Raw genomic sequence first — 21,530 nt, forward strand, 5'->3', positions numbered from 1 at the left:
AGAATCGATGCTTTTGAACTGTGGTGTTGGAGAAGACTCTTCAGAGTCCCTTAGCCTGCAAGGACATCAAATCAGTCAATCTTAAAGGAAATCGGTCCTGAATATTCATTGAAAGGACTGATGCTGAAGCTCCCAATACTTTGGCCACCTGATGCAAAGAACTGACTCATTGGAAAAGACCCTGATGCTGGGAAAGATCAAAGGCAGAAGGAGAAGGGGATGACAGAGGATGAGATGGTTGGATGGGATCACCAACTCAATGGACATGAGTTTGAGTAAGCTCCGGGAGTTGGTGATGGACAGTGAAGCCTGGCATGCTTCAGTCTGTGGGGTCACAAAGAGTCGGACATGACTGAGCGACTGAACTGAACTGACGTTCCTCAATTCAATCAACTGAAGTTTGGACTCAGCCAACCTTTGCCCCAGTTCTATACTGAATTTTCCTCTGCTCCAGTCCCTTCATGAATATGTATGTACCCCTAGCTTAAAACTTCTAATTTAGGTATTCAGGGAGACACTGCTTTGAGGAAGATCTCTGGTGTTCTCTTAACTTGTAGTAAACAATAATAAAGCCTTCCTTCTCCCCATCTTTGGCTTAGTTGTGTCTATTGGCTTCTACCCACGAAGAAGCGAACCCAGTTTTTGGGAAACATTGGCAGTAAAGTCTGAAAAGAGGAGAAAAACAGAAGTCTAGAGCAAGGTGAGGACTGCTGCCTGCCCTCAGTTCTCAGGGCTGCTGGCATATAAACAGACAGTGAAACACAATACGAAGTCCAGAAATAGATCCAAATGTATATGGGACACTATGACCGTCTCTCCAATCAGTGGAGGAAAATGGAGTTGAGACCCTGGAAAAGCTGGCTGCCATCTGGAAAAGCTGGCTCTAGCCCTCTATCTCCTTTGATGAGGAAAGAGTGAACTGGGCAGATGGGGAACAGAGTTGGGCCAGAGACTCTTGCCCTATAAACTTGTAAGTTTTAAAGTTGGACCTACTCAACAATATTACCTACTTTAAAAAGTGAAAGGGCAAAAAAAGACAGTACTCCTGAACAATGAAAGAAGAAATGTCCAAGAGGAGAGCCTGGAATCTCGCGGACAGGACTGATTTCACGGGGAAATGAGCACACCATCCTTACAATAGGTTAAGCAGGATTGCCGTGAAAAACCTAGAAAAGGGCTCTTCGGGTCCTTCTGTGTCATTAGTCATTAGGTCACAAGCTCAACCCAAATTCAAGCACTATCCAGAAAGGGGTAGAGTCTCTATGCCAGTTTTCCCAGAACTGCGTGAAGTTTGCCAGATCAGCACAGATCTGAGCTGCTGGAGGTGCAGGACCCTGGGCAAGTAAGTTTGAGAGGAGGCACAGGCACAGGGCCTGGGGGTACCCCTGAAGCCATCAGATTCAAAGAAATAAAGGAACAACAGGGCGAGGGAATACAGTAGGATCCCAAAGACAGAAGCACTGAGCATTCACTGAGAGAGGGCAGGGGAAAAAGAAGATCAAGAGACGTTTCTCTAAGTTCACCCTCTATTAGGCCTGGCCTTAGAAGAGTGCAGACTTCCAAAGAAGCTGGAGGCTGCATGTACTGACCTTGGAAAAATCTCTCAAGCCCCACTGTTCTCAGCAGTGATTTAAGTTCAAGTGCCCAACTGATAAAAGTTTACACTTCCCAGATTTGAGGGACACAGGGTGCCTTTCACTCACACAGAGCTAATCCAGGGGAGTTGCTGGTTCCAAGGCACTCCTCCACAGAGCGGGAGGCCCTGTCCCACTATCCCAGCCTTTGATTTGTACCTCCCACCAGTGCTTCCTAAGAGGGCTCACTGCACAGGGCAGAAGGGTACCTCAGTGGGTTCCAGGTGACAAGAAAGAGAGAAGCGGAGAGCAAAATCAATGCAGCCCGTAAACTCTCATTCCCTTGACTCTCCCCACAGCTACAAGGACCACAGTCAAATTCAACTGATGTGGAAGGCACTGCTGAGGAATTGTCTCATTAACATTTTTCCTGATTATAAAAGAACTCTATTTCTTGCCCTCCTGGATCTTACTCTGGAGACTAGACACAGTGACAGCATCATTATTTATAAAAGTATCCAGAAATAAAGGATGAAACATAAGAAAAAGAATCCAAACACCAATTACACTACTACCAAGGTAACACTGTTCTATTGGTATATGTGTTTCCAATCTTAATAAAGCCTAGTTGATATAATTTGGATGATGTGTATTGTGTGACTCTTTTGCGACCCCAGGGACTGTAGCTCTGTCCATGGGATTCTCCGGGCAAGAATACTAGAGTGGGTTGCCATTTCCTTCTCCGGGGGATCTTCTCGACCCATGGATCAAACCTGCATCTCCTGCATTGGCAGGCAGATTCTTTACCACTGAGATACCTGGGAAGCCCCTAATTTGGATGATATTCTAAATGAATAGCATTAATATACTGTTAATACATACATGTATGCAAATATATTATTTGCCTATGGACTTAAATTCCTAATAATGTTCAGTGATAACGTATCATTCCATCCAAAAGTTATACTGAACTTTATTTAATCAATCCCACAGTGTTCAACTTTTTTGGTAGTCAGTTTTCACTAACATAAATAATGTTCAATAGATAATGTTTTACTTAAAAATGGATCTACATACCAGATCAAACCCCTAGGAAAATATTCCTCAATTTTAAGACTACTAGGTCAAAGGATATGTACCTTTTTAAGGTACTACAAAGTGCCAAACTATCTGCAATAAAAGTTACGTCCATTTACATCTCAGCAACTATAGATTTTAACTTTTATTCTCTATATCAAACTCTAAAACCACTTCCCAGCTCAACTGTTGTGACCCAGACTGGAAGGAGGGTGGTGGCCTATCAAACTCATCAGTCTACAAGAAGAGGCAGATCTGAAACCAGCCAGGGAGGAAGAATGCAGTGGCGATGTGCTTTTTGATCCTCAGCCTCCACTAACCTTGTTTCTGCTAACAACTGTCTAGGGATCCAGCTGAGGGCTTTTTTTCTTGACACAAAATATGTGGTATCTTTTCCAACTGGATGTCCACATGAAACACAATGAAGCTGAATCCATTCCTCACCAAATACAAAAATTAACTCAAAATGGATCACAGACCTTCAGATAAGATCTACAGTTGAAAAACTCTTTGAAGAAAAGATAGTAAATCTTCATGACCTTGAGTCAGGCAAAGTCTTCTTAAACACGACACTGAAAGCATAGGGGACAAAAAGAAAACCCAGTAATCAAAGTTAAAAGTTTCTGTGTTTCAAAGGACACCATCAAAAAAGTAAAAAACAAACAAACAAAAAAAACCAACCCACACACTGGAGAAAATATATGCAAATCATATATCTGATAAAGGACTTGTATCTAGAGTACACAAAGAGTTCTTACAACCTGATAACTGAAATACCAAAAAAAAAAAACCCACTGGGCAAAAGATGGGTAATGGATCTAAATAGGTATTTTTTCAAAGAACATTTACAGATGGCCAATAAGTACATGAAAAGAGGCTCAAACATCAAAAGCTATTAGGAAGATGCTAATCAAAACCACAGTGAGATACCCACACCCACTAGGGTAATTATGACCATTGTTGGCCAGGACGTAGAGTAACTGGAACGCCAACATGTTACTGCTGAGAATGTAATGCAGTCGCCGCTTTGGAAAATAGTCTGGCATTTACCATATGACCTAGCAATTCCACTCCTAGGTAGGTATATGCCTAAGAGAAATGAAAACATAGGTCCACACAAAAGCTTTCACATGAGTATTTCTAGCAGCTTTATCACAATAGCTGAACAGTAAAAATGCAAATGTTCATCTCCTGATGAGTGGATCAAACAAAATGTGGCATATCCATATAATGGAACACAATTTGGCAATAAAAAGAAATAAAGCACTGATACATGCTACCAACATGGATGAACCTTGAAAACATACGCTAAGTGAAAGAAGCCACTTACAAAAGACCACTATAATATGATTTCATTTATACTGAATGTACAGAATAGGCAAATGTATAGAGACAGAAAGCAGATTAGTAATTGCCTATAGTAGGAGGAGGAAAGAGATGAGGAGTGACTGCCAGTAGGTATGGGGTTTCTTTGAGGGTGATAAAGAAGTTCTAAACTTAGATTACAGTGAGAGTTGCATAACTTTATCAATATACTAAATACAATTGAATTGTACACTTTAAATGAGTAAATGGTATGTAAATTATATCTTAATAAACCATTAAAAAAAAACTGTTCTGGGCCTTTTGGAAGAGATACCATTAGTGATGCTGGACTTGGCACATTTTCTCATTTCACTCACCCCCCCTACACCCCAAGAAATACAATACTGGGCAATTCTAGTTGGGCTTCACATTTCAGGAGCCTGATCTGAGCCACCTGCTCCCCTCCTGGCTCCTCCCTTGCAGCCATGATCTATTCCCAAGCCTTCCATACTTTCTCTGCCATAGAGATGCTAAAGAAGACATTGTATACTGATCTTCAGAAAGACACTGTCAAAATTGACAGACGACACACTGAAACCACCTTCCCTTCTGCAGGCTTTATTTCTAGGATCATAAGCTCTGTGAGGGACGGTGGAGCCTGGTGGGCTGCCGTCTATGGGGTCGCACAGAGTCGGACACGACTGAAGTGACTTAGCAGCAGCAGCAGCAAGCTCTGTGAAGGCTTGAGCTGTTGACTCTGGCAAAGTCCCCACCCCAGTGCCTAGGCTATGCTTAGTTCAGTTCAGTTCAGTCGCTCAGTCGTGTCTGACTCTGTGGGACCCCATGGACTGCAGCACACCAGGCCTCCCTGTCCATCACCAACTCCTGGAGTTCACTCACACTCATGTCCATTGAGTCAGTGATGCCATCCAACCACCTCATCCTCTGTTGTCCCCTTCTGCTCCTTCCTTTAATCTTTCCCAGCATCAGGGTCTTTTCAAATGAGTCAGTTCTTCGCATCAGATGGCCAAAGTATTGGAGTTTCAGCTTCAACAGCATGCAACAATTCTGGATTACAGAAATGGCATATCCCACCTCCCCACCCCCACCCCCAATGATACCCACCCCAGAGACACATTTGAGAAACCCTTAGAGCAATGCATCCCCATCTATAATGTGCCTACAAATTTAAAGTAGGTCCTGGTTTAGTAGGTCTGGAGTTGGGCTTGAGATTCTGCATTTCTAACCAATACCCAGGAGGTGCCCAGGCTGCTGGCCTGGGAACTACATGTTGAGCAGCAGGGTCCTAGGTTGTTCTGATGAAGATGGGTTGTCTTCAGCTACACTTGAGAAACATCATTCTAAAGTCTCATTGCTAAAGAGCTTTCTTCTGCATTGAGTACATGCAGGGCTCTTGTCTCGGCTTATTAATATTCTAAGGAAGAGGTTGGTTGAGCCAATATTGTGCTCATTAAGACCATTCTCTCTTTAAGCCACCCTCCCTAGCACAGTGGTGAGAAAAGCAGAATTAGCATCACCTGGAAAGTATTAGCAAATTCTTAGCTTTCACCCAGAGCTACTGAATCAGGAACAATGAATACATTTGAAAAAGTCCTATAAGTGATTCGGGTGCTTGCTTGAGTTTGAGACCCACTGTCTTAGGACAACAGAAGGTGTGTGTGTGTCTGTGTCTGTGTGTGTCTGTGTATGTGTACACACGCACACACACACATGTGCGCACATACCATCCATCCCCTGTCCCTCAGCCCCTGCCCTCTAATGTGTCTTTTTAAATTTCTGGCTCTAATGTGTCTTGAAACCTTCCTAATTGCTATTCTCTCTCTCTGGTGTCTCAAACAGTGAAGAATCTACCTGCAAAGCAGGAAACCCAGGTTCAGTCCCTGGGTCAGGAAGATCTCCTGGAGAAGGAAATGGGAAGCCACTCCAGGATTCTCACCTGGGAAATCCCATGAACAGAGGGGTCTGGTGGGCTACAGTCTTTGCAGACACAATGAGCCATTAACACTTCTCACCTGGTGAGGCAAAGAGGAACTTTTTTAGTAAGAACAGCTGCCTCCACTTTCTCCATGGGCAGAGCACATAAATTGCAGGAGTGCACATAAGCTCCTGTAGGGGATGCTAGAGGGGTCCTCCTCTTTCTATAACTTCAGGGAGGAAGTGTCAATGGCCCTGAAAGGGGCTTTTGTGGAACTGGTTTCAACTTCCCCCCACCCTGGGCCCTGGGAACCCAGCACTGTCGCTGGCAGATGAGTGGGGTCAGAGCGCCCCAGAGAAGAGAGAGAGCTGTGTGCTGCCTGCTTCCTCTTCTGAGTCAACGTTTTCAGAAGTTCTCTTCTGCTCTGCAATGGGCCAAAGTCAGCCAGCAGGAAAGGGAACCAGGAAAGGAAACGGATGCCGTGAGGGGTGGGAGCCTGAACTGGTGACCCAGCCTGGGTACACGTACAGGCCTAAAGGGTCACAGGAAAAGACAGCTTTGGCCTGAGCCATTCACATGGGCATGGAGGCTGTTCTTTGGGACCAAGGGCCGAGCACATCTGAGTCTTGCTTCATGCTTTGGCTAGCAAGTCTCCTTCATGAGTATTTCCCCAGCACCCAGACCCGTGGTGGAAAATGGGAGGAATTCAATCACTATTCCTGTGGACAGGCCACCTGCCAACTCCCCCAGAATTATCATCCAGCCCTTTTATTCAACTGGCCAGGAAACTGAAGCCCTCAAAATCTGAGTGACTTTTCCACATCACATGGCCAACCAGTGGCAGAACCAGCCTAGAAACTGGACCCTCAGACCCCCAGCGTCTTCACCACCACCCCCACCCCACCCCCACCATGCCTCACACCCACCTGAAGTCCCCATGGCCCCCACTCATTGACTTTCTATCTGATCCAAGATATACCTGGGGAAATAGTTCAGGGACTGATTTTTTTAAGATTAACATTACATTTTGGTGCAGAGGAAGAGAGCCTCTGAAACAAGCTAGTCATTTCAATACCAGAGCTATTTTTAACCACCTTGGATCTTTGTCATCTCCAGCACCCAGTTCTGTGAATATTGCTGACAGAATGGCACCACACTGGGCCTGAGATGGCAGGCCCAGTCTATGATCCAGTTTTCTGAACTCTATTCAATCATGAAAAGCTAGCAAAACTGGAACACGTGATTGGGCCTGATTTCCTGTAAGCACTCCCTAATTAGTGAGAAGAGGCATGGTGACAATCCTTGTGGCTGGGTTTTGTTTTTTTTCAGTTTTACACTAGAAAAAAAGACTTTCTGTTTCAGACAAGGTCAAACAGTCACAAGAAGAAAACCTCTCTACCTCTCTTAATGGAAAAAAAAAAAAAAAAAACCCTTGAGTAAGTATAAATATTGATTAGATTCTATACAGGTGCCTGGAAATAAAATTATTTTCTAAACTTACCAGAATGCATTACTTACTGTACATGTCACTGAGGCAGGAGAATAGCATATTAGCAAAAGCAGAGGGTTAGGATTTTTTTTTTAAGGGCTAGAATGAGATTTGCAAGCAGCTCAGATGCAGTGTTTCTGAGCAAAGGCTATGGGGCTCCTCTCTGAGGGTTATGTTGGGCAGCCTCCGGTCTACACACATGGCAATGACAATGTCCAGAAGGACCCAGAGGCAACTGCTATTCAGGAAATCTACTCCTAAAAGGAAAGAATCCACCTTCCAGTACTAATAAAATGTTTCAGGTAATAACATCAATGGCACTGACTGTTCTGTTATAAATAATCTTGCTATATTTATCAATCAGCTTTGAACTTGAAGAACCTTTATATTCATCACCAATTTGCCCATGCAACAAACCTATAAGGTCTATGCACCAGGCCAATCTTATTTCTCTATTGAGCACCTACCATGCACCAGGCAACAAGGAGCAATGTAGAGCAAAACAGAAATGTTCCCTGCTGGAATGAAGCCAACAGTGTTGTGGGAAAGTAGATATTAAATAGTAATTCCACATGGAGAAAACTTTTCTCTTTCTATCCATCATGCAGCAATCAGGAAAAGCCCTCTCTCCACTACACTCTTACAAGGCACTACAACTCAAAGATGACCAAGACATAGCCCCAGCCTGTAGGAACTTCCTCTCTGGTTGGGAAGAGAGACTCCAAACAAAAAATATGTCACTTAAAACAAAAAAGTATTTGAATTGAATGTGAAAAAAAATGGTAGGATATTCGCTTTTCCAAAAAAAAAAAAACAAAAAGAGTCTTCTAAAAAAAGAAAAGGAGCCTTCTGGGCAGAAGAGAAAAAAGCATGGTGTGCTCAGGTGTGAGGGAGACTTGTAGTTGGGCTGGGTGGGCAGTGGTGGGAAGGCTGGCTTGTTCAAGGCCTAGAATTCTTATACCATAGACTTAAAACATGGTCTGAGCAAGAGGGGGCCTTTAAATCTCTAAGCAAAGAATCAAATCAACTTTCCATTTTAGAAACAAGAATTCTGTTGCCAAAGCAAAGGATGGATTTGAGGAAGACAACAGTGGAGTGAAAGTCATTTCGGTTACAATCTGCAATCAGACCATTCAAATACGGAAACTCCGGGAGTTGGTGACGGACAGGAGGCCTGGCATGCTGCGGTTCATGGGGAAGCAAAGAGTCGGACACGACTCAGCGACTGAACTGAACTGATAAAGGAAAAAGGAGAAGACTGTTCAGTAAATCTAGGCTGATACTACTGTGTGCTAAGAGTGCCATTTACAGGGTTTCATTTAATCCTCACAACACATTTACCAAATATTCCCATTTTATAAACTGAGGCACAGAGAAGTTAAGGAATTTCCCAATGGTCATGGGTCTAGCAAGAAGCTGCAGGCTGGATTCAAAGCCACCCACACACCAGTTGTCTGCGCAGAGCAGCCAGTCAGTAAAAGTTTGCCTTGGCCAAGTGGGCAAGTGTTGTTCGCCCTGTGAGAAACAAAAGCAGTGACTGTTGAGGCAGCTCAGAGGACAGAGAGGGGACAGAGGGACTCTCCCCCACCTGCTATCTCTGGAAGTGTCATCCAGCCCCTTTGTCCTCCAACGGAGAAACACCAGGGATACAATCACACAAAGAGCAGTCTCTGGGAAGATCCACCAAAACCTCATTAACTGAACAAAGGGTGATTAAATGGCAAGAAACAGACCACAGGGAACAGAAACTGTGGGTTCTGGCTGAGACTTCTCTTTCCACCCACTCTGCCTGCTCCACAGGCCCATACATCACTTTCCCCTCAGACTGTTAATTAGAGAGACACCCGCCATCCTGACACAACATGTTTATTATGAAAACAGAGCACTGCGCACAACATAACATGGAAATGAAGTGACATGCATCCAATTAATTAAACTTTCACAGCTCCGATGGGTTTTAATTAGGGACGCTATCCTTTTCGCTCTCCTCTCGATCGATAAATAAACTTTGCAATACATACATATTTTTAATCAATTAGCAAATGGTAGGGGGAGGGTGGAATGTGAGTCAATTGCTAAGGGCCACCATGAACTCTTCCATCAGCCACCTATGTGCATGGTACATTTTGATTCTCAAGCAACACAGGCTGAACCCCTGCAAACCGTTTCCAAGTTAAATCAAAAATAAGGGAGCTGAAAAATGGCAGCCCCATCACTTCCACGCCACCTGTCCTCATTTTTATCTGGCAAAAGGGACTGAGGGCTTCAGGAATTAAGAAATGTACAATGGCAACCCACTCCAGTATTCTTGCCTGGAAAATTCCATAGACAGAGAAGCCTGGTGGACTACAGTCCGTGGGGTGTTGCTAAAGAATGGGATACGATTGAGCATGCATGCACAGTGTCAGTGGAGAAGTTCAAAAGCTGTGTTCTTTGGGTCATCAGGACAGTGTCAGTATACCTCGACCAAAGGACAGCTCTTCCTCATTGACCAAGCACACAGCCCCTAAGGAGCTGCCCACAGATCACTTAGGCAAGATGAAGGGGTCACTAGCCTAGCCTCTTGAATCAGCCAGCCCAGACCAAGCCATTGCTGGAGTCATATAGCCAACAGCCAAATGGGCCGCATGTGCGTTCTTATCACCAACAGCCATCTAGTGCTTCTGATGGGCTGCAGTGTTCTGTGTTCCTGTCCCATCTCCTGAGTGGACTTTTAAATGGCCACTGATGAAGAGAGAACGTCATATAGACGTTCTCTAAGCAAAAGGTCCATAACCAGAGAGTCAAGAGGAACAGAAGTGAGGTATAGACTGGATTGGGCAGTTCAGGATGAAAAGCACAAAACAAGATATAAAAGCAGGGGACTCCCTTTAAGCAATAATCACCATGGGTATCTTCAAAGCACAATTCTGGGAAGTAGTGAAAGCAAAACAAGCACAATAGAGAAACCCCATACAAGATGCTGGGGAGGAGTCAAGGGGCACAGGCTGGCAAATATTCACACCTCCACCTGACAGACACAGCTAGTCGATCCCTGCTCCCTTCCATGCTGATTCCAGAAGTGACTTCAAAAATCCTATCAGTGAGTTTGACTTCAGAAACCTTGACTCAAACTGGCTTCAACAGTATGGAAAGGCATTACCTCAACTGATAGGAAGTCTGGGAGGCCAGAGTAGAGGTGGACTTAAGGGTTGCTTGATTCAGTGGCTTAATGAAGTTGTTAAGTATCCAGTTTCTCACCATCTGTCTCTTCTGCCATCCTCACAGTTGGCTTCATAGTCATCCGTGCTGCAAAATGGCTGCAGCAGAAATCATATCCAGAAGAACAAGGCCCTGAGGACAGACAGAGATCATCACACTCTACCTGCAGGAAAAGTTAACTTTCCGAGAAGTCCCCAGCAAGCTTCTTCTCACAAGTCAGTCTTCAGAGCTGGGTTGCTTGTCCTTTTCTAAATCATTTCCTAGCCCAAGGAAGGTAATCCTACCTGACTTAGACTTATCCAACTATGTTGGAATGAATGTTGGGAAATCAATTATCATATCCTCTATGGAAATCTAATTCTTCATAGCATCATGGAACCAACAACTAGCTATTGATCAAGCTGGCAACAGAGATAGCCATCTCTTGGTCATGCTTGGATTGTGAGAAGACTCAACAGCTGAAGAACTAGAGAATATGACTCAGTAAGGGTGAGGGAGTAAGGAGGTGAAGAGTTTGAGTTCTTGGCACTGAGGAGAAGGCCCATGCTCCCTGGCCAAAAAGACCTGGCACAACCTACCTAAACTTAAGAAGAAAAAGGGAAAAATTAGTTTTCAGTGAATGTGATGCAAGTCAGGAGAAGTCGTGGTTTCATATTATTGGCAAGAACTCAAGTCAATGTGCAGACTCTCAAGCAAGGAATCTAAATCGGTCATTAGCCTGCAAAAGAAAGGTCAAGAGACAGCCAGAAATCTAGAATTCAGGACCACAGAGAGCTACCACAAGCAACGGTCACATGAAGGACACTCAGAGAAGTGGGGTACCTAAAGGATGAGACATGTGCCAGTCTCTTTTCCTAGAAGAGATTTCCTCTTTTTCTGAGTGGTCATCTTAAAGATCCTTTCATGTGTCTTGAGGTGAGAAGGAAACATATAACAATCAGAATTATTATTTTTAATAATAATAATCTGATCAGATCAGATCAGATCAGTCGCTCAGTCATGTCTGACTCTTTGCGACCCCATGAATCGCAGCACGCCAGTCCTCCCTGTCCATCACCAACTCCCAGAGTTCACCCAGACTCACGTCCATCGAGTCAGTGATGCCATCCAGCCATCTCATCCTCTGTCATCCCCTTCTCCTCCTGCCCCCAATCCCTCCCAGCATCAGAGTCTTTTCCAATGAGTCAACTCTTCGCATGAGGTGGACAAAGTACTGGAGTTTCAGCTTTAGCATCATTCCTTCCAAAGAATCCCAGGGCTGATCTCCTTCAGAATGGACTGGTTGGATGTCCTTGCAGTCCAAGGGACTCTCAAGAGTCTTCTCCAACACCACAGTTCAAAAGCATCAATTCTTCGGCACTCAGCCTTCTTCACAGTCCAACTCTCACATCCATACATAACCACAGGAAAAACCATAGCCTTGACTAGACGAACCTTTGTTGGCAAAGTAATGTCTCTGCTTTTGAATATGCTATCTAGGTTGGTCATAACTTACCTTCCAAGGAGTAAGTATCTTTTAATTTCCTGGCTGCAGTCACCATCTGTAGTGATTTTGGAGCCCAGAAAAATAAAGTCTGACACTGTTTCCACTGTTTCCCCTTCTACTTCCCATGAAGTGGTGGGACCAGATGCCATGATCTTCGTTTTCTGAATGTTGAGCTTTAAGCCAACTTTTTCACTCTCCACTAGTAATTATCAAATATTGAAAGGAAGGGGGAAGATGAGAGATGAGAGTCCTGGACATGGGATGAACTAAGTCCTCATTTTTCATAATGGGAGTTAAAAAAATATTATCTAACACTCCTAATTCAAGAAACAGAGGTATAACATATTATAAGGAGATAACAACCAGAAGAATTAAATCTAAACAGATCAAATCAGGGGCTGGGGAGAGGTAACACCCAGGCAAAAGACTGCTGCTTGCCGCTACAAGCTCTTCTATACCATTTCTCTGATAAAACACTGAAAAAAAAAAAAAAAAAAAAAAAAACTTGAGAAAATAAACTGTTGTTCACACTCACATTCACATTCACTGACACATAGGTGTTTAGCAACTATTTGTTGAAGGAAACAATGAACTGTCCCCAGTGAGAGCAATCATGTGGTAAGCACCCAGCTAAGAATGTGACAAAGCTGCGCTTCACTCCCCAGAGCTGAAACTCTGGACTTTCTTAGGTGGAAAGGTGTGGGGCTGCCTATGTCATCCTCTCTGGACTCTCAGTCTGGGCCTGGCCTCTTACAAGCCTAGAAGAGCAATTTGGAACAGCTGTCAAGTTGAAATTCTGACATCTGAAGAGTATCTCCTCTAGGTGATTGAGTCCCAGTGTTGCACCGTATCCCCTAGCGTAAGTCCCATACTTGATCTGGGTGTGGACCAGGTACCCAGCTGAACAGCAGCATTCAGAGCTGTCAACATGAGTAATGTACCCACAGTGGGATCTGCGCAGAGAAGTCAAAGGAAATGGTTGTTATCTAGAGCTGTCTAGCAACTTGACCTGATGGCCCGACGCCTAATCAAATGTCTACAACAGATTACAGCACAGGTCAGTTCACTCAGCTACTGTGCCCAACTCCCCTATCTGGTCATGGGCACTGATCAAGGAGCTTTCACAATAAATGATTTTCCTGAGGATTTTTCAGGAAAAGAACTTCTGATGGTGATAGAATTTTCTTCAAGTGCACAGTAGGAAAATCCCCTTAAGGACCAGTGCATTCCTGGAAGGTCACTTTATGTTTTCTTTGATGATTCTGGAAGGCCTTTAAATTATAAACAATTGTTCCGATGTAGTGATTTGTGGTATATATTGGGCAGGAACTGACTAAATGGGCTTAGAAGGGGATGTGGACCAAGCCACAGAGTCCTCGGGGGGGCCAAGGTCTGCCTGGACCGTGTCTGCTGCAGGAGACCCCACCATCAGGAAGGGTCCCACTCCTCCTCCCCATCCTCCTCTCCTGCTCATCCAGGGCTGCTCAGAGGATCAAGGGATGATGGCCACAAAGCTGCTGTGAGGGTAAGACCACCATTGGCCACTGTGCAATCTTTGAATTCCCCAATGAATGATTTTGAGGGACTTGCTAAGTAAAAAAGAAAACACAGGCAGACAAAACTTCCCAGCACAGAACCAAGCTGTCACCCAGTCAATAATTGTGTCAAACTTCTGCTGCAGTGAGCCAGGTCTGCCGCAGTTATTTGCAAAGTGGGGCTTGCCAGATACTATGCCTTCTGCCCTGGTTTTGCTATTGTGTCATGACCCACAGATGATCAGCCTGAAAGGATGGTACAGTTAATCAAGGATATCCGGACATAGACTGAGAAAGTCTGTATTGTTGAGCTGCCAGTGTGGTCATCTCCAGCTGGCCTTGGGTGTCTCAATCGGTTTTAGCCAAAGAAAAATAAAATCCAGGAGTACTGAAGCACCATTGTTTATATTATCTCTCCTTATTTTTAAGGTGCTGCGGTTACGGTAACATGTGGCACCACCGTGAAATTGATCTGAGGTGGACTCCCAGAGAACACAGAGCTTTTGTTACTCAAGGGACTTATGCCAACAGTGATGTGACATCTGTGTATTGATCAATATCAAAGGCATCTCTCCCGGGATGAGAGGACAAGGGATCATTTGAATTATCTCCTTTCCAGCCTTTCTCTGTCCGTCTGTACTTCCCGAAATCTCACAGAGCCAAGAAGAGGAGCACCCAATAATGGTTTGGGGTAGGGGATCACAATGACTGCTGTTTACACAGCATAATAACACAGCTTCAGCTTCAAGGAAGAGTGCCCCTTACTGGCTCATGACAGCCAAGCAGAGGAAGCAAAGAAAGAAAGAGAAACGCTTGTATGAGGCAGAGGGCCCCTCGATCTAGTTTAGTCATTTGTCCCAATGATTTATAGAGGGGCTGTTCCTACAGCATTTTCACTCCAATAATGAGTCATTTATGGCAGATTCCACAATGCTTGCCTGTTTTACTGCCATACTGGCCAGCAAGAAGACCCGTGGAACACTCTCTCCACAGATTTCCCTCCCCATCTGGGAGGCTAAAACCCTGAGACGGTCAAGTTTCCTTCCCAGGGGCACAGGCTCCAGCCATGATTTGTAGTGGGTCAGCCTGACCACCAGAGGGTGCCCTGTGGTCACTTTTCCCTCTCCCTCAGCTCTAGCTTGGCGTCCCTCCTGAATCTGGACAGAACCAAATGTCAAGTGCATCACATAAATTAATACTAACGGTTTTTTGTTTTTTTGTTTTCTTAAGAATGTCTCTTGGGATGATGTCTGAGTCTCACCATACATAATTATTTTGCTTTTGGCAATGCCCTTTGACCCATGCTATTGTGTACCCTAACCAAGGAATTATTCTCTGAACATTGTGCTTTCATGGCAACAGCTGCTCATGTTTGCAAACCACTTATTTCAAAACAGTACACTATTCAAACCTCTGTGACTCTAGGATGCCAGAGAACAAGGACAGAAGTGACCCTCTTACCAGCTAATTCAGGGCTCATAGCTCTGACATGACGGTCATTCTATGGGTTTTCCATCCCACAGGTTTGATCCCCACCAATATCCTATCTGCTCTTCTATCACAGGTCTTCCCAGCCATCTTCCTTTAATGGGAAGATAATGATGCCTAACACCGTGGGTCACAGAGAGCTTTCAGCCGTGTTAAGGGAATGAACAGGTTTCATCATTCCTGCAACAAAAATCTCAATTTACAAGCTGGGTGTCTGTAACGCCCTTGGTCTATGGCCACAGACCTGAGTTTTCTCTGTGTAAAACTTACTGGTCCATCAGAATGGATGACAGCTTCCCTTCTTTTCTCAGCCATCATTTTCCTCTCTGATCTCTCTCTGGAGCCTCCCAAGTCACAATAGCAACCAGTGCGCAGTGTGCTCCTATGTAATTCTTTCTAGTTTTCAACATATTTTCATTGCATTATCACACTGGCATCTCATAATACAAAGTGGAGGTGAGGTGAGAGAGTACTCGTGAATTTTTTCAGTTCTCCGAGGCAAAATCAGTTGGTTTGTTCTGTGTTCCCATATTGTACATCCCTTTATGATAAATGTTTTCACTCTGTTGTCATTGTTTATTTACCAGGTTCTACCACTGAGTGCTTCCCTAAGGCAGGGACCAGATCTATCTGGCATGCATATTAAGTTGCTTCAGTCGTGTCCCATTCTTTGTGACCCCATGGACCATGGCCCACAGGCTCCTCTGTCCATGGGATTCTCCAGGCAAGAATAGTGGAGTGGGATGCCATGCCCTTCTCCAGGGGATCTTTCCCACCCAGGGATTGAACCTGCATCTCTTATGTCTCCTGCATTGGCAGGTGGGTTCTTTACCTCTAGTGCCACCTGGGATCTGTCTTACCATCTTTCTATCTCAAAAGCTTTGCACAGTACTTGACATACAATTAGTACTGAATAAATGTTCATTTGAAATATGACACTCATTTGACAATTAAGGTTATCAGTATCCCAGGGGGAGGGGGCAGGTGTACCACATGCCATATCCACTGCCTGAAATGAGTAAGGAAGAACCTGCATTAGCACACATTTGGTCCAACCAGAGGAATAAACAATCAGTGAGAAAATATGCATTGGATGCTGACTTTAGAACAAGCATCCTGATAAATGCAGAAGATTTAATAAAGAGACATGATCAAAGTCCTAGATTTCCATTCAGTGATTAGTGTGGTCCTTTGACTTCTGTGGGTTTCAGCTTTAACTTATTCAGGATGAGCAGTTTGGAGGATAAGATCTATAAAGGCTCACACAGATGTATCCATGTATCTGGCTTCTTCAATAGCCCATTAATGTTCTTTTATTATTATATTTTGGCCCACTGTGGGGCATGTGGGTTCTTAGTGCCCCAACCAGGGATTGAACCTGTGTCCTCTGCATTGCAAGGCAGATTCTTAACCACTGGACCAGCAGGGAAGCCCTCCCTCATCAATATTCTTGTTGGGCAGATGCTACACGTACATTTGCATAGATGCACTGCACACAGATGAACAGACACAGGTGTCGCCGGTGTAACAAGACAATATGTCATATTGCCAAGAGGAATCAAGGTGGAAAGAGCAGACCAGACACCTTGAAAAATGTCTAGAAGACAAGAGCTCAGGGAACAGAAGGCTGCACACAAACCGAACTAGCGTGTGAGTCAGGAGTGACTGAGAAGGGAGGTAAATGAATCGAGAAGGAAGTCCATTGAGTGTGTATTCAGAGGACAGACAATAGTATCAGGAAGCAGGGGAACGGCTTTTCCCACAGTAAATGCCTGTCTGTGAAAAGAAAATTTATGTTAAAAAAAAAAAAAGCTGTCTCCACTTCTGTTCAATGTCTCTCATCTGAACTCACTCCCATTTCATTTCTTTCTGCTTGCACGCTAAGTTGCTTCAGTCATGTCCGAGTCTTTGCAACCCTACGAACTGTAGCCCACCAGACTCGAGTGTCCACGGGAGTCTCCAGGCAAGAATACTGGAGTGGGTTGCCATGCCCTCCTCCAGGGGATCTTCCCAACCCAAGGATCAAACCCCCGTTTCTTGCATCTCGTACATTGGCAGGCAGGTTCTTTACCACTGGCGCCACCTGCTGCTGAACCTCAAATCTAGATTAGGTTTTACCCCACTGTACAGTCTCATACCATTCTGAACTTTTACTTTATGGCAAAAATCTCAATTATACCCTTATGTAGGGTATTGTCTGTTGCCTTTTTTCCTTATGAGATTAAGAGGTCTCTGAAAGCAAGACTTGACCTATTTGTTCATTGTTGAATCCTCCCCAAACCTAGAATAGAGTTAAGTACTTATAATAAATGTGCAATTAATAAATGAAAATTGGCCAAATTTGGAAAGTGGGTCCCTGTCTAAATGGCGGGGCTGCTTTGTAGGCCCCAGTTGCTGTGGCTGCCTCAGCAGCTTATCCCCAAGTCAAGCGAGGACATTACTGACAGGTGCAAACTCAGCCTGCCCTGCAAACCTGGACCTGGGCCAGCAGCTGGAGAAACACTCCCGTGCGGTTTCATCAGCAACCCCTGTCTCTGGCTGCTCACCACATCCCCTCCCCATTTCCTCTCAGTCAAAACAGAAGATTACACTCCCTTCCAAACAAACGTCTGATGATCTTCAGACCCCTCCCAGCCCTCCTCAGTTGCACTAAATGAAGCATCCTGCCTCCAACTCATCCTGTAGTAAATGACACTGTCTGTACACACCCAAACCCCCACCTGCACAAGTGGATGCATGCACGCTCAGTCATGCCTGACTCTTTGTGGCCCCATGGACTGTAGCCCGCCAGATTCCTCATCCCACGGAATTTTCCAGGCAAGAATACTGGAGTGGGCTGCCATTTCCTACACAAGGGGATCCTCATGACCCACGGATCAAAGTCGTGTCTCCTGCATTGGCAGGCAGCTTCTTTACCACTGAGCCACCTGAGAAGCCTTGCACATCCCTGGAGCAATTTGTGTTTAAAAGATCTGAAGCAACTCATTCTCAGAAAGCAGAGGTGACCCTGTGAAGCTCACACAGCTAAAAACCCATACAATGGAGCGGAAAAAAGCAAAGCTGTTTATCATCACATGAGTTACTATGCAATGCTCACCATCAACCAGTCATTTTGCTAAAGGCTTCCTTACTTTGATCCTGTGAATCCTTACAATACCCTGTGAGATACATCTATCACTAATCCAAATTTATAGTAAGACCAAAGTCACAGGTTCATTACATCTCCAGCCCAAAATCATTCCGCTTGAAGTCAAAGCTCTGGATTCTACTGTTAGTTATTCAGTCAGGTCTGACTTTGTGACCTCCTGGACTACAGCCCTCCAAGCTCCTCAGTCCATGGGGTTCTCCAGGCAAGAATACTGGAGTGGGTTGCCATTCCCTTCTCCAGGGGATCTTCCTGACCGAGGGATCCAACCCCAGTCTCCAACACTGCAGGCAGATTCTTTACCATCTGAGCCACCAATGGCTCCTAACTCAGGCTTCTAAATCCTGGATTCTAACTCAGGATCAAATCTGACCCCATGGCCTAAACTCTTTCCCCTGCATATTCATCACACAGATAGTGAGATGACATCTTCCCTAGCTTCTCACTCACTCACTCAGTTACAAACTCCTTAAGCAATGGGGCTACATTATAGGAAAAGTGACCCATGATAAAAAGTGTTTGGTGGGAGGATTCATGCAGAGGGGTCTTTCTTCAGAAAAATTATAAATCCAGTCTCCAGTGTCCCATATCCACTATCCCCATTTTTTCCAGACATGGCCTCTCTTTCTTGCTCTCCCATTCACATCAGAGACTGGACCTTTGATGCCTCTGCAGAGGCCTCCATTCAGGTCTTCCCTTCTTCCTTCCAATTGTTTCCCCACCACTCTTGAACTTACTCAGTTTTCCAGGAGGAGTGCCTTCAGCAAACCTAGCACCTGTAACTAGCACATGCCTGCCCTGCATATAGATCATGGTAGGTGCACAATTCAAGCACATCTTATTCACAATCTCTTTACAATCCAAGTGCATCTCACTTCAGCCAAGTCTTTACTGTTAGTTCTGCAGTAAAGTCTCATTCGGTTCTCCAACACGACTATCTGATGCTGCTGCTCTTGGCCAGCATTTCTGTCATCCTGGGAGTAACAAAACTCTCACAGCCCTGGGGGCGCCCCCTACCTGTGGCTCCTGTACTCACATTTTAACAGAGAAGGCCAGAGCATGAAGGCTGTAGGTATAGATGTTTTCCTCCTTGCATTGTCCTGCCCAGCCCTCTGAAACCAAGAGCTTAGAAATAGCTCCTATATATTGAGCACCTACTGTATACCTTCCTTCCTTTTTCCATTTGACCCCTAAAAACACTCCATAAGTAGACAGTACTGTCCTAAATTTACAGGTGAAGAAAATGAGATCCAGAGAGATCAAGATAGCTTCCCAGAAGGTATAAAGGATTTGGAAGTCAGCTTTGCCTGACCCCAGAACTTATAGTATCAGTCACCACACTAAGCTGCTTCATCCACTCTCTTAAGATTTTGCAAAGCAAAATCCAGCTCTCCCCTTCCCAGACAATGCTGGCTAGAAGATCAATCCGGGGCACTGTGTATAAACAGCACACAGAAGAGACTGCATATGACATACACTCAGACATTTGTGTTCTAATCTGCAATAAGACTTCTGCTCCCAGCTCTGAGGTTTCTTCCTGTATAATTGTTCCCACAAACCCAGTTTGATTTGCTGCTCCTCTTATTTATTCTTTAAATTTGGATTGTTTAGCTTCATTGGACCAACCAAACTTATAAATGGCAAATTAAACCAGAGGACAATGTACTACATGCACACACTATTGATCAGGCAGAGACAATGCAGAGCACGAAGCAGGCCTTTAAACATATGGCCAACATTTCTGCGAATATTGATGATTCTCTCTAAGGCTTTTTAATAATAGCTTGTGTGTTTTGGCTTTCGAACTGCCTAACCTTTGGGTGATGAAATCATAGCATGTTATTTTAATCTTTTTATAATGGACTGAAGTTGAATTCAAATAAATATGTCTCCTGAGTGCCCACACCAAGAGGCAGGAAGGGTCCAGAAGCAGGTCTTACTGCCTGCCACAAGGATCCTGAAAAGGCTGAACTGCCTCCTCCAGCTGGAATTTACAAGGGCTACTGGGTCTGCTGCTCTTTTGTCTAAGCCAGGGTTCCCAAAATGTGGTCCCCAGACTGGCAGCATCGTCATCACCTGGGAAATCGTTAGAAATGCCAGTTCTCATGCCTTCACTCCGACTGACCCTACATCCACATCACCCATTAGTAGCCACTGAATAAATATGCTCATTGAGCGCAGGGAGAGGGATGAGTACAATGGAGAGCCACACGAATGGATGCTGAATGTCACCTCCTTCCCATCCATCCAGTGGAGGCTTCTATTCCCCAGCACAGTGATGCTCTAATACAGCCTGCCTCTGAGTCATCTTAAAACAGATTTCTGTGCCCCAACCCAGAGTTTCTGACTCAGCAGGTCTGGGCTGAGGGCCAAGAACACACATGATAACAAGTTTCCTGATGCAGACGCTGCTGCTGGAGCTGGTTTGGGGACCACACTTTGAGAACCTCTGTCCCAGAGATAGGATTTGCCTATTTCCAATTCCAGGCTCTCTTTCAGGCTTTGGATACCAGACTTGTTTTTAAGGCCATCTCCCTAAACTTTTGGAGAAGGCGACGGCACCCCACTCCAGTACTCTTGCCTGGAAAATCCCATGGATGGAGGAGCCTGGTAGGCTGCAGTCCATGGGGTCGCGAAGCGTCGGACAAGAGTCAGACTGAGCGACTTCCCTTTCACTTTTCACTTTCATGCATTGGAGAAGGAAATGGCAACTCACTCCAGAGTTCTTGCCTGGAGAATCCCAGGGACGGGGGAGCCTGGTGGGCTGCCGCCTATGGGATCGCACAGAGTCGGACACGACTGAAGCGACTTAGCAGCAGCAGCAGCAGCCCTAAACTTTTAAAACTTCGGTTCAAAATACTGCCTGATCCCCAAAGAACTAAAATCAAAGCAAGAATGAATTTCTTTATCTTTCAAAGAACAAATGAGACCTTCAAAATGCAACAGCTGCTTTCTTCATTCAGGAACTAGAGAAACAGGGATGGACAGTTGTTAGGAGGTCAGGGTCAGTTTTCTCTGCTGAGCAGGTAGAGAACACGCATTCTGAATGTCTGGTTCCTTTTAGAACGAGGTTCAAAGGAAGGTTGCTCTAGAGTCGCTGGTAGCCATCAGGGTTCGCCCAGCCCAGCTGCCTGATGGCAGGCCTCAGTCAGGAAATGCTGGATCCAATCCTCTGGGGGACTGACTACCCAGAGCAGGACAATAAGCCACAAACTAATATATTTCATGAAACCAAAATAGGCTACAGCTCTTCCTCCCAGGAAACCTGGCACTGAAGACATTCTCCAGCCAGCA

At 44.9% G+C, this 21,530-nt stretch overlaps 1 long non-coding RNA gene across 1 annotated transcript in view; it reads right to left on the reverse strand.

Moving 5' to 3' along the window:
- Positions 1-2,533: 2,533 nt before the first annotated feature.
- LOC123331583 overlaps positions 2,534-21,530 on the reverse strand; it is a 42,176-nt gene continuing 23,179 nt past the window's right edge. Inside the window, exon 2 of the long non-coding RNA XR_006548300.1 lies at positions 2,534-3,223. This is a non-coding gene — a long non-coding RNA (uncharacterized LOC123331583). The remainder of the gene's footprint in view (positions 3,224-21,530) is intronic.

Source organism: Bubalus bubalis, chromosome 2 (genome assembly GCF_019923935.1).
Source record: "Bubalus bubalis isolate 160015118507 breed Murrah chromosome 2, NDDB_SH_1, whole genome shotgun sequence".
Taxonomy (NCBI): Eukaryota; Metazoa; Chordata; class Mammalia; order Artiodactyla; family Bovidae; genus Bubalus; species Bubalus bubalis.